Source organism: Dermacentor silvarum, chromosome 6, assembly GCF_013339745.2.
Source record: "Dermacentor silvarum isolate Dsil-2018 chromosome 6, BIME_Dsil_1.4, whole genome shotgun sequence".
Classification (NCBI taxonomy): domain Eukaryota; kingdom Metazoa; phylum Arthropoda; class Arachnida; order Ixodida; family Ixodidae; genus Dermacentor; species Dermacentor silvarum.
The window spans coordinates 13619878-13629771 of NC_051159.1; positions in this window are offsets into that span (position 1 = coordinate 13619878).

The following is a 9894-nucleotide window of genomic DNA, read 5'->3' on the forward strand; positions in this document are numbered from 1 at the left end:
TTTATGTTATAGCTGCAGAGCGCGTAAAAACGTGGACACGAAGTGAAGAAAACGACAGCACGCGTGCTGATTTCGAGCTATAAAATGTATTACACATAAAAGCGTGATAGATAAACTTACCAAATGCGCAACATAAGCAGTGGAGACCTACTGCGGCGAGTTAAAGCACGGCGAGAGGTTGGCACAGGGTCCCTTGCCCACACATTCTTCCGGGTGTGAGAGTGTTGGTTTAGGCGTAGGTGAGAGCTGTAGGAGTCACAGAACGAACTTGCCGAATTCTTGCCTACGAAATATGCGCCACTCTCATGCAGTCGGCCTGGGCACTTGGGTGGGAAAGCACAGGTAAGGCTGAGTGTATAAAAAGCTCATTGTGCAAGTTAGCTGGCGTTAGCGCCTGTGTCACCCACACCGTTTTGCCATCCTTAGCACGATGTGGGACCGAAGTGCATTTTCAAAGTCAATAACAAATCTTGGCGGCCAGCATTTATTCGACATGCCGCAAAACGCAGTGCAGTACGCTAACACGTATGCGCGTTACCTTGAAGCTACACGACGCAAAACTAGTATGATGGGGGTCGGAAGTGTGTGGCTTCTTGCGTGCAGATGGAAATTAAAATAAAACTGAAATCATCATACGCCTATATTTATGCCTACTGGAGGACGAAGGCATCTCCCTGTGACCTAATTACCCCTCTCTTGCGCTAACTGATTCCAACTTGCGCCAGCCACTTTCCCAACTTCATCACCCCATTTAGTTTTCTGCCGTCCTCGACTGCGCTTCCCTTCTCTTGGTATCCATTCTGTAACTCTGATGGTCCGCCGGTTATCCATCCTACGCATTACATGGCCTGCCCAGCTCTTTTTTTCCACTTAATGTCAACTAGAATATCGGCTATCTCCGTTTTTTCTCTGATCCACACCGTTCTCTTACTGTCTCTTACAGTTAGGCCTAACATTTTTCGTTCCATCGTTATTTGTCTGTATTAGTTTATTTTAAACGAATTTTCGCTTAATGTATATATTTCAACAAATTATTGCGACTTGTCGCCCCCCCCCCTTTTTTTTTCGTTTATTGTCGCAAGAAATTATTCCCTCACAAAGCTTCAACTGGCGAATAAGCTTATCCGCCGTGCCGCATTGTGGAGAGGATGAAGCAGTGTGCGTTGCCGGCAGGCGCGGATCCAGGGGAGATGTCCGGATGTCCTGACCCCCCCCCCCCCCCCCTCAGATTTCTGCATCGCCCCCTCGCTGACAGAGGGATGGCCCTGTTGCAAGAAAGTATAGCCCCCAGCATTCTTCAAAAGTATATTTCGCGAGTACCACTGATATCAGCCATGTAGAAGTACAGCTAGCTCGCTCACAAGCTTAGTTGTATTCCGTCGGGGTGTGGTGTCACGAAGTTGCCGTAGTTATTTTTTCTCATGAACACCTTGGACCTCCGGCGCCGGCGGTGCCTTACTCGTCCCGTAGGTGGCGTCGAATGAACGAAGGGACGTCCCTTTTGCCAAACACGCCGATGTCCGCGCGAGAGCCTTCGCGCCTGATCAACTTAGTTGCCCCTTGGGGTGTCATCGGTTCCGCGACCAACCTGCTTAATGAAAGAGACCACTTGCGTAAGTGTTCATATACAGGGTTTGTCCGAAAAGTAATGTCAGTGATTATATTATGAAGCGACTAAACGTCGCAGGGTTAGCGCTAAGACCAGTTGGAATTGGTGGAAGGGGAAGTTAGCATCCGCACGCGTGGTCGCTCAGTCGCCTGCGACAATCTGGAGAGTAAGGACAAGGTTTTTCGTCAACTCATTTTTATTTACCGTGCAAGCCGTAATGCAGCGCTCGTTGGAACAAAGGATTGCCATCGAGTTTTGTGTGAAACTCGGCAAGTCTGCAGTGGAAACTTTTCCAATGATAAAGACACCTTTTGGTGATAATTGTTTGTCAGAACGTCAAGTTTACCGAGGGCACAACGTCTTTTTAGAAGGTTGTGAAGAGGTCAGCGATGAAGCCCGCGCTGTACCGCCATCAACGACCATCAGCGACGAAAATGTGACGCGCGCGAGATATCTTTTGTCCTCAGACCCTCGTTTGAGTGTCCGTTTAGTGGCACAGACAGTAAACATTCCAAAAAGTACCGTTCACGAGATTTTGACGAATAATTTTCAAATGCGAAAAGTGTGCGCGAAGATCTTGCGCAAAATATTAAGGGACGACCAACAATCAAGCCGAGTTGAAACATGACAGGAGGTTTGGGACTTGTGCGAAAGTGTCCCCCACGTTTTGGACAATGTCATCACAGGTGACAAGACTTGGGTGTTTGAATACGACCCCGAAACAAAAAGGCAAAGTACCAAGTGGCACAGCTCGGCGTCCCCTTGCCCCAAGAAGACCAGAATTAGCAAGTCAAAGTCCAAGTCCATGCTGATTGTGTTCTTTGACATCAGTGGCCTTGTCCACCATGAGTTTTTACCCCATGGCACAACCGTGAACGCCAAATTCTACGTGAAAGTGCTCAAGCGACTCAAACGAAGGATTCATCGCACCCGGCCTGATATCGGGGGCGATTGGAAACTTCACCATGACAACGCACCATGCAGCCTGCACCGCCTTCCTTGTGACCCGCTTCCTGGCCGATTGAAAGATGTCAACGGTTGCCCAGCCGCCTACAGTCCTGACGTGGCTCTCCCAGGCTTCTTCTTCTTTCTACGTTTGAAAATTACCATGAAAGGACATCATTTCGCGACAGTTGGCAAAGTCGAAGAGGCTTGCACCAAGGCTCTAAAGGACATTCCTAAGGAGGCCTACCGTGACGCCTTCGATGGTTGGAAATCTCGCTAGAAGCAATGTAACGACGCAGGAGGAGCCTATATTGAAACATTTTATTGTGTTGTACCGATCTGATCAATAATTTCTTTTTAATCGACTCACTGACATTACTTTTCGGACAAACCCTGTATAAATAACAACTAACAGCTAAACTAAGAACTACGCATGGGCAACTTTTTTTTTAACTGTAGCACTCATTGTGATCACAGTTACACGTTGACAATATCCAGTACGAGCACAGTACCGTTCGTACGCTACAAGTTTTTCATTGTAACTTCGCAGTTTTATTGCCGTACATTAGGCATGGTAGGGTCAAAGCCGCTGGATCCGTTTATCTGAGTGGGCGTTCTCGCGGACCGGGGCGAAGTCTCGAGCAGCGGCTGCGAAGTGGGGGAGCGTGACGTCAGCGGTCAACGCCAGCGAGCGGGCCAAGGATGGCGTCGCGTGGTTCAAGAAACGGGAGCAGATGCGCGCCTTGTGTAAAAGGATGGCGTCGCGCGGGAAACAAAACATGAAGATGCTGGCTCGCGCTCTCGGCTACTAAAACACATCGTTCTTCTTGTAGGTGGCGTCGTTAGTCTTCATACGCGGTGATTCGCATATCGTAAACAACCAGCGTAGTGGTTGCCGCGTTGGAGCTCCAAAGCAAACAAGGTGTCTCTGCCGAACACAAAGAATCTCCTTAAGGAAATCAATGTGTCCCAACAGAACGCCAAAGACGGGCCTGTGCTTACGCATTTATAACGAACCTGCAACAGATCATCCCAAATTTTATTTTAAGAAACAATACAGGGTAGATATACCAGGTGTTCAAAATTGAGCATTATGGTTTTCTTAAAGTTAGAGCACCTGCGCAAATAAGTTATGTGGCTAGGGGGACACAAAGTGAGGTGATAATTATCGCTGTCAGCAGCCGAATTGACTAAAATTGAATAATGAACTTTTTATTGACTGCAGTAAGAAACACGACTGCCTCTAGTTTTCAATACAAACATACCCACTTACTGCAGTCGACAAAAAATAATTGTTCAATTTTAGTTAATTGGACTGTTCACAGCGACTATTATCATCTCACTTTGTGCCTCCATCGAAATGCGGCCGCCGCCGCCGCGATTCGATCCCGCGATCTCGTGCTCAGCAGTGCAACGCCTGAGCTGACTGAGCCACCATAGTGGGCTCAGCCCACTATGACTGACTGAGCCACCACAGTGACAGCTGACTGAGCCACCACAGTGAGCCACCATAGTGGCATAGTGAGCCACCATAGTGGAAACAGTGAATTTCGATAAATGAGAAAGGCTACTATCATCATCATCATCATTGACAGAAGCTGACCCCCCCCCCCCCCCTCCTCAGAAAAAACCTGGATCCGCCCCTGGTTGCCGGAGTGTCGAACTAAACAAAGAAAGTCACCGAGCATGCGCCACGGACGATGTATCGAAGGGTAGACACAGTAGAAAGAAGCGCCAAGTTTAGAGGAAAGAATCTCCACAATCTACACTAAAACATGACTGAACGACTCAACCCGCCATACTTGAATCGAGCACTTACCTATCGGCTTACGCGCATGCGCTTTACTTGTCCCACTGTAATGAACTTTCTTTTCCGATGCAACACGACGGCCTTGCAATGCAATTGATCAATTTATGCTAGGCTCAGGTGTTCGTACGAATACAGAAGCAGAAAAGGTAGGCATTAGATAACGGGTGAAACGAAGTGTTTTCTCAACCTAATTAAGCGCGCGTAGAGAGAAACAGAAGCACCGCCTTCAAATTCCTGGTTTCAATGGCAACATTATAAAATAGTTGGAGCACAAAAAGCTGGATTCATTCTTCTTTATCTTTCGCTTCACAGGGCGGAAGCAGTTATAAAGCGAGGAAGCCGACACAAGCACACACTGTCAATTGCCATTTAATATTTCACGAAAGGATTCAGCGCTGTGCGTTCATGTCCTTATTGTGTTGTAGTGCCCGTATGCTTTCCGTACTATACGTTTCAGTCCTGCGAACTAACGCGAGTTGATAGCTCCTGTGTCATGCACATCGATTCATTCTTTTTTTTAAATAGCTGTTACTACAGTTTGCAGCATTTCAAGCCCGTATATGCCACACATGCGCTTTTCGATGCACCGTCGTAATATTTGACGCGCGTGTACGGTAATGGGACGTGAGAAATCTAATTACGCTTTTTTTCAAGTTGTCGAACCAAAGTGCCCAGGTAGTGTAGCTATGCTCTCAAAGCTTAAAAGCCATATTCTTTGTACATCACATTGCGCAGTCCATTTTTAAAGGCATTTCGTGAACTGACTAGGCGGTCTAGGATCATCGTGCTCTTTTCTTATTCGAAGTGGAGATTTTTGTACTTCTGCTCTTTTTCGTCCTTGCGTTTTCTGTAGCTGGTACCTGAAGTTCTGCTTATCAATTGAGTTTCCTTTCGGCGACGGTAGAAAGGTGCAAGAACAGACAGGCGCTTTTGTCTCGAGATGGCTCCCCACTCCAGTGTCCTGCTTTTGATGCGTCTTGAAAAGATGTGACAGCAACAGCTCTAAAGTGTTTTATCGAGAAAGCCAGACGCTCTACTAAAATTTTAAGAGTGCAAAGAGAGAATTTCAATTGAATTCTCTCACCGTTGGCGGCTGCTCTCGGTTACGTGTGCTCCCAGCTGAGTGCGTCAGTGCAATTACGGCTTACGAAGAGAAACTGTGAAGTTCGAAAGGGCGTGAAACCGTGTGCAGAGTGGCTCTATATCTGGACATCTGGTAGTTGAAGGGGCGTTAAATATTGCAATTTCTCTAGCGCGTGCACAACAAACAAACAAAAAACAGTTCTGCGTGGTTTATTATTGTGCTGGTTACTTGTGGCACAACAGAGTATCATACAGCTGTACATTGTAAGGTTGTCATGAACAAAAATGAGGGACGCATATGTGTCCACATAACGCACATAAGGACACAAGATGACAATTTTGTGCGGAACAGCCAAGTGATTGTTAATCCTCGAACCCTAGCCACATTTCAAGCTGTAAGGACTGGCCATCTTGTAGGCATTACGCTATGCACTACTGCTATATCGTCCTCTCTATCTTGCAGTAAGATCAGACGGAATAATTTTTGTGGCAGTCTGAACATTGTAACTTTTCTACGGCGCTTTTTTTCCTTGAGCAGCCGAGAGTCCTTTCCCCGACTAATGGCAATATGCCCTAATTATCACAATATGAGGACGAAAGTAAGGCGAGGCCCTAATTTTACAACAATCTTAGTAAAATATTTCTTCAAATTGTTTTAAAATGCAGACGTCAGTTTACCATGGTTTCTGATGTGCAGTTTTAGTTTCTAATATCAGAATTCCACTCGGATGTATCCTTTCGAGCTTGCGTCTATATGTCTGCTTTGTGCCTAATTGTGTCAGCCTTTCGCATTGCATGCTGATGGAATTACTACAGTCAGTAAATTCTGACGACCTACGGTCACTAATTGGATACAGTTATGTAAGCAGACCCAATTTTATTTTATTTTTCATTATTATGCGTTTCATTTCGGCTTGAGCGTGCTTGTGGTCTGATTTGTGTACCAGCTCATGTTTGTGTGCCTTGTTAGATAAAACCAATTTTTTACTAGTGCGTCTCTGTTCTCGTATTAAACTAAGTTTTTACTAGTACGTCTCTGTTCGGGTATTATTACACCCCGTGTATTCTCTTCATCTGTAGAGCACTTCACCTTGGACTGCCTCATGTCCGTCTCTATTGATTCCGATCTCATTATAGACGTGTGTACCGGCACTCCGTGTAGATTATCGTGCAAGCGGTCTTCGACTTCTAAGTGCGAAGCACTTTAGGGGCCCGGGCTATCGGCGTCTAATGTGATGTCATGTCGTCATGGTCACGCGCAAAATTAAGATCCCGGGACAGTGTGAAAACAAGTGCAGAATTGATCAAAACTGCTTCAAAATAAACTAACATGATTCGGAATAATTTAAAAGACAGAAAAAATGTCGCAGTTTCCCCTGAAAGGCGAGGAGGAGGAGGAGGAAAAAACTTTATTCTGACAGGGCATTTGGGACCTCCCAGTTCCCCTGGGTCCCCGCGCGACCCCACCGCACTCAAACGTTCATGTTTAACATGTCCATGACGCTAGCAGCCCGGATGGCGGCGATCTTCTGCCTTGCCGGGTCCGTGGAGCGCAGTGAGGTCTCCCAGTCCTCCCAGGTTTGGAGTGGTGTCGGGCCGCCAGGGGGAGGAGAAGCCGGACAGGCCAGGAGTATGTGGGTGAGGTTTGCTTTCGGCGCATTGCACAGAGGGCAGGAAGGTGGGATGGGTCTGTAGTGGGAGAGGAGAGATGGGGTAGGTAGGGTGCGCGTTTGCAGACGGCGCCGCATGTGTTGCTCCCTGGTAGTGAGGGAAGAGTGGGGCGGTGGGTATATTTGCCTCTCGGCGCGAGCATTCGCGATGAGCTCAGCGAAAGTACACGCACGCTCCCTCGAGAATCCCCCCATGAGGTCCGCCTGTGCCCGGTTTCTCGACCCTCGGGCTAAAGAATCGGCGGCCTCATTGCCGGGGTTTCCCGAGTGCGCGGGCACCCAGATGAGGTCAGCGCTGCGGGAGAAGGGGGGGGGGGGGTTCTGGGTCAGTATGTGGAAGGTGACAGGGTTAACTCTGCCCCTAGCATAATTTAGCAGTGCAGTTTTAGAGTCACTCAGGATGTAGGTAGCACTGGAGCTGCCGAGCGCTAGCGCTATAGCGATCTCTTCCTCTTCCTCTGGGTCCGTTCCCTGGGGTAGTTCCTTTATTAATGGAGGTGTGTTCAGTGTGTAAGCAACCACTGTGGCTCCGTGCTGATCGCATGCAGCATCTACTCATATTGCGTTCTGTTCATCGCCGTACCGTTTATGAAGGGCTGCTGCTCTGGCTTTCCACCGCTCGCGGTTTTGGTCGGGGTGCATGTTACGAGGGAGCGGTCGAATGCGTAGCGTTTGACGAATTTCTGTAGGAAGGGCTTTGAGGGAGTCATGATTAGCAGGGATGCGAATTTCTAGTTTTGAAAGTATATGCCTCCCGGTAGAGGTACTGGCTAGTTGGAGATATTGTGCCTATAGGTGTGCTTCGGTTAGTTCTTGTATGGTGTTATGCATGCCTAACTCCGCCAGTCGTTCGTTACTGGTGCTTTTGGGCAGGCGGAGTGCAGCCTTGGTAGCTTGTCTGATTATAGAATTTATTGTTTGGGTTTCGGTTATATTGAGGTTGAGGTAGGGGGTAGAGTACAGTACTCAACTCATGGTATACGCTTGTACTACTCGCAGAGTATCTTCTTCCCGCAGGCTATTAGCTTTATTTGTTACTCTGCGTATTAGCTGCGTGGTAGCTGCTAGCGTGCTCTTTAGGCGTTTGATGGTTTCGGTATTTCTCCCATCTTGTTGCAGGTAGAGGCCAAGGATTCGAATGGTGTGGACCTGTGGGACCACCCTATCCTGTAGGTAGATTCTAATAGGAGTATGATACGTTCTACCCTTTGGCAGGATCAACAAAAGTTCAGATTTTTCCGGTGAGCAGGTGAGGCCTACCTTGGTGACCTCTTCCTGTATTACCATTGCGGCTGTTTGCAGCGTTTCTTCGATTTGCGCGTCCGATCCATATGTAGTCCACAGGGTAATATCATCCGCGTACAGGTATGGTCAAGATGGGGAATTTGCTGTAGCTTCCGCGCGAGCGGAATAAGTACTGCGTTCAAAAGGAATGGGGACAGCACTGAGCCTTGCGGTGTGCTTACGTTCGCTAGTGTGTAGCGGCGTGTACGAAGGTTGTCTACGCACATGCTGGCCGTTCGATTTTGCAGGAAAGCCTTTATGTAGTTGTATGTTCGTTGGCCAACTCCTAGGTCTATCATGGCCTTTAGGATGGCCTCGTGCGTGACGTTGTCGAAAGCCTTCTTGAGGTCAATCGCCAGTACCGCTTTAGTGTGCGCAGGTATGAGGGGGTCCAGAATAGCTGTTGTGAGTTGCAGCATGGCATCTTGCGTGGATAAGCCCGATCGGAAACCAATCATTGAGTATGGGTATTTACTAGTGTCTTCCATGTGACCGTGCAATCTAGCTAGGATGACTTGCTCAAAGAGTTTGCCTAGGCTGGAGGTAAGGGAGATGGGGCGCATATTTTCTGGAGTAACTGGTTTGTTAGGTTTGGGTATTAGTATGACCCTTCCATGTGTCCACTCCTCTGGCAGTGTGCCGCTCTGCCAATGCTTGTTGAAGATACCGGTAAGTTCTTGCAGGGAATTGTCGTCTAGGTTTCTAAGAGCGGCGTTTGTTATGCGATCGTCGCCTGGTGTGGTGTTGCTGAGTCTATGAAGTGCTGCTCGGACTTCTTGTATAGTTATGTCCCTGTCTAGTTCATTATTTAGTGGGCCGGCGAAATCCGGCAGTGGAGTGGAAGTGCTCGGCGAGGTGTGTAGGCTCTTAAGTTTCTGTAGTAGCGCCTGCGCGTCGTATTTATGGTTGTGTGTTAGTCGAGCGACAAGATTTCTAGTGTGTTGTTTACTTTTCATGGGATCAATTAGATGTTTTAAAAGATGCCACGCTCGAGCGGTACTGAGATTGCCTCTGAGACCCTCACATATCTACTGCCAATTCTGTCTACAAAGTTGTTGGCTGTAATCCTGAATTTGCTGTGCCAGCTCAGATATCCTGCTTTGGAGCTTCTTGTTGCGTTTTTGCTTAGCATATCTTTTCATGAGACTTTCATGCGCTTCTATCATATGCGCCAATTTTGAGTCCACAACTGGAACTTGCTGTTCTGGGCTATATTCCTTGGTGCACGCCGCTTGGTCCTCGAGGACTTGTGCTGTTCAGGTTAGCGCATCCACCGGCCCTGTTTGTTGGTTTGTTTCCCGCTGTTTTCTAAATTTATCCCAGTTGATTAATTTATCCTCTATTCTTTTTCGAGACGCTTGGCGACCTGAGACTTGAACTTCGATAACATAATGGTCACTGCCTAAAGTATGTGTTGTTCTATTCCATTGAAGGTTGTGGATGCGTCTGCCCACCGTGAGATCCGGACTTGTGTCCATCATTCCTGTTGTACC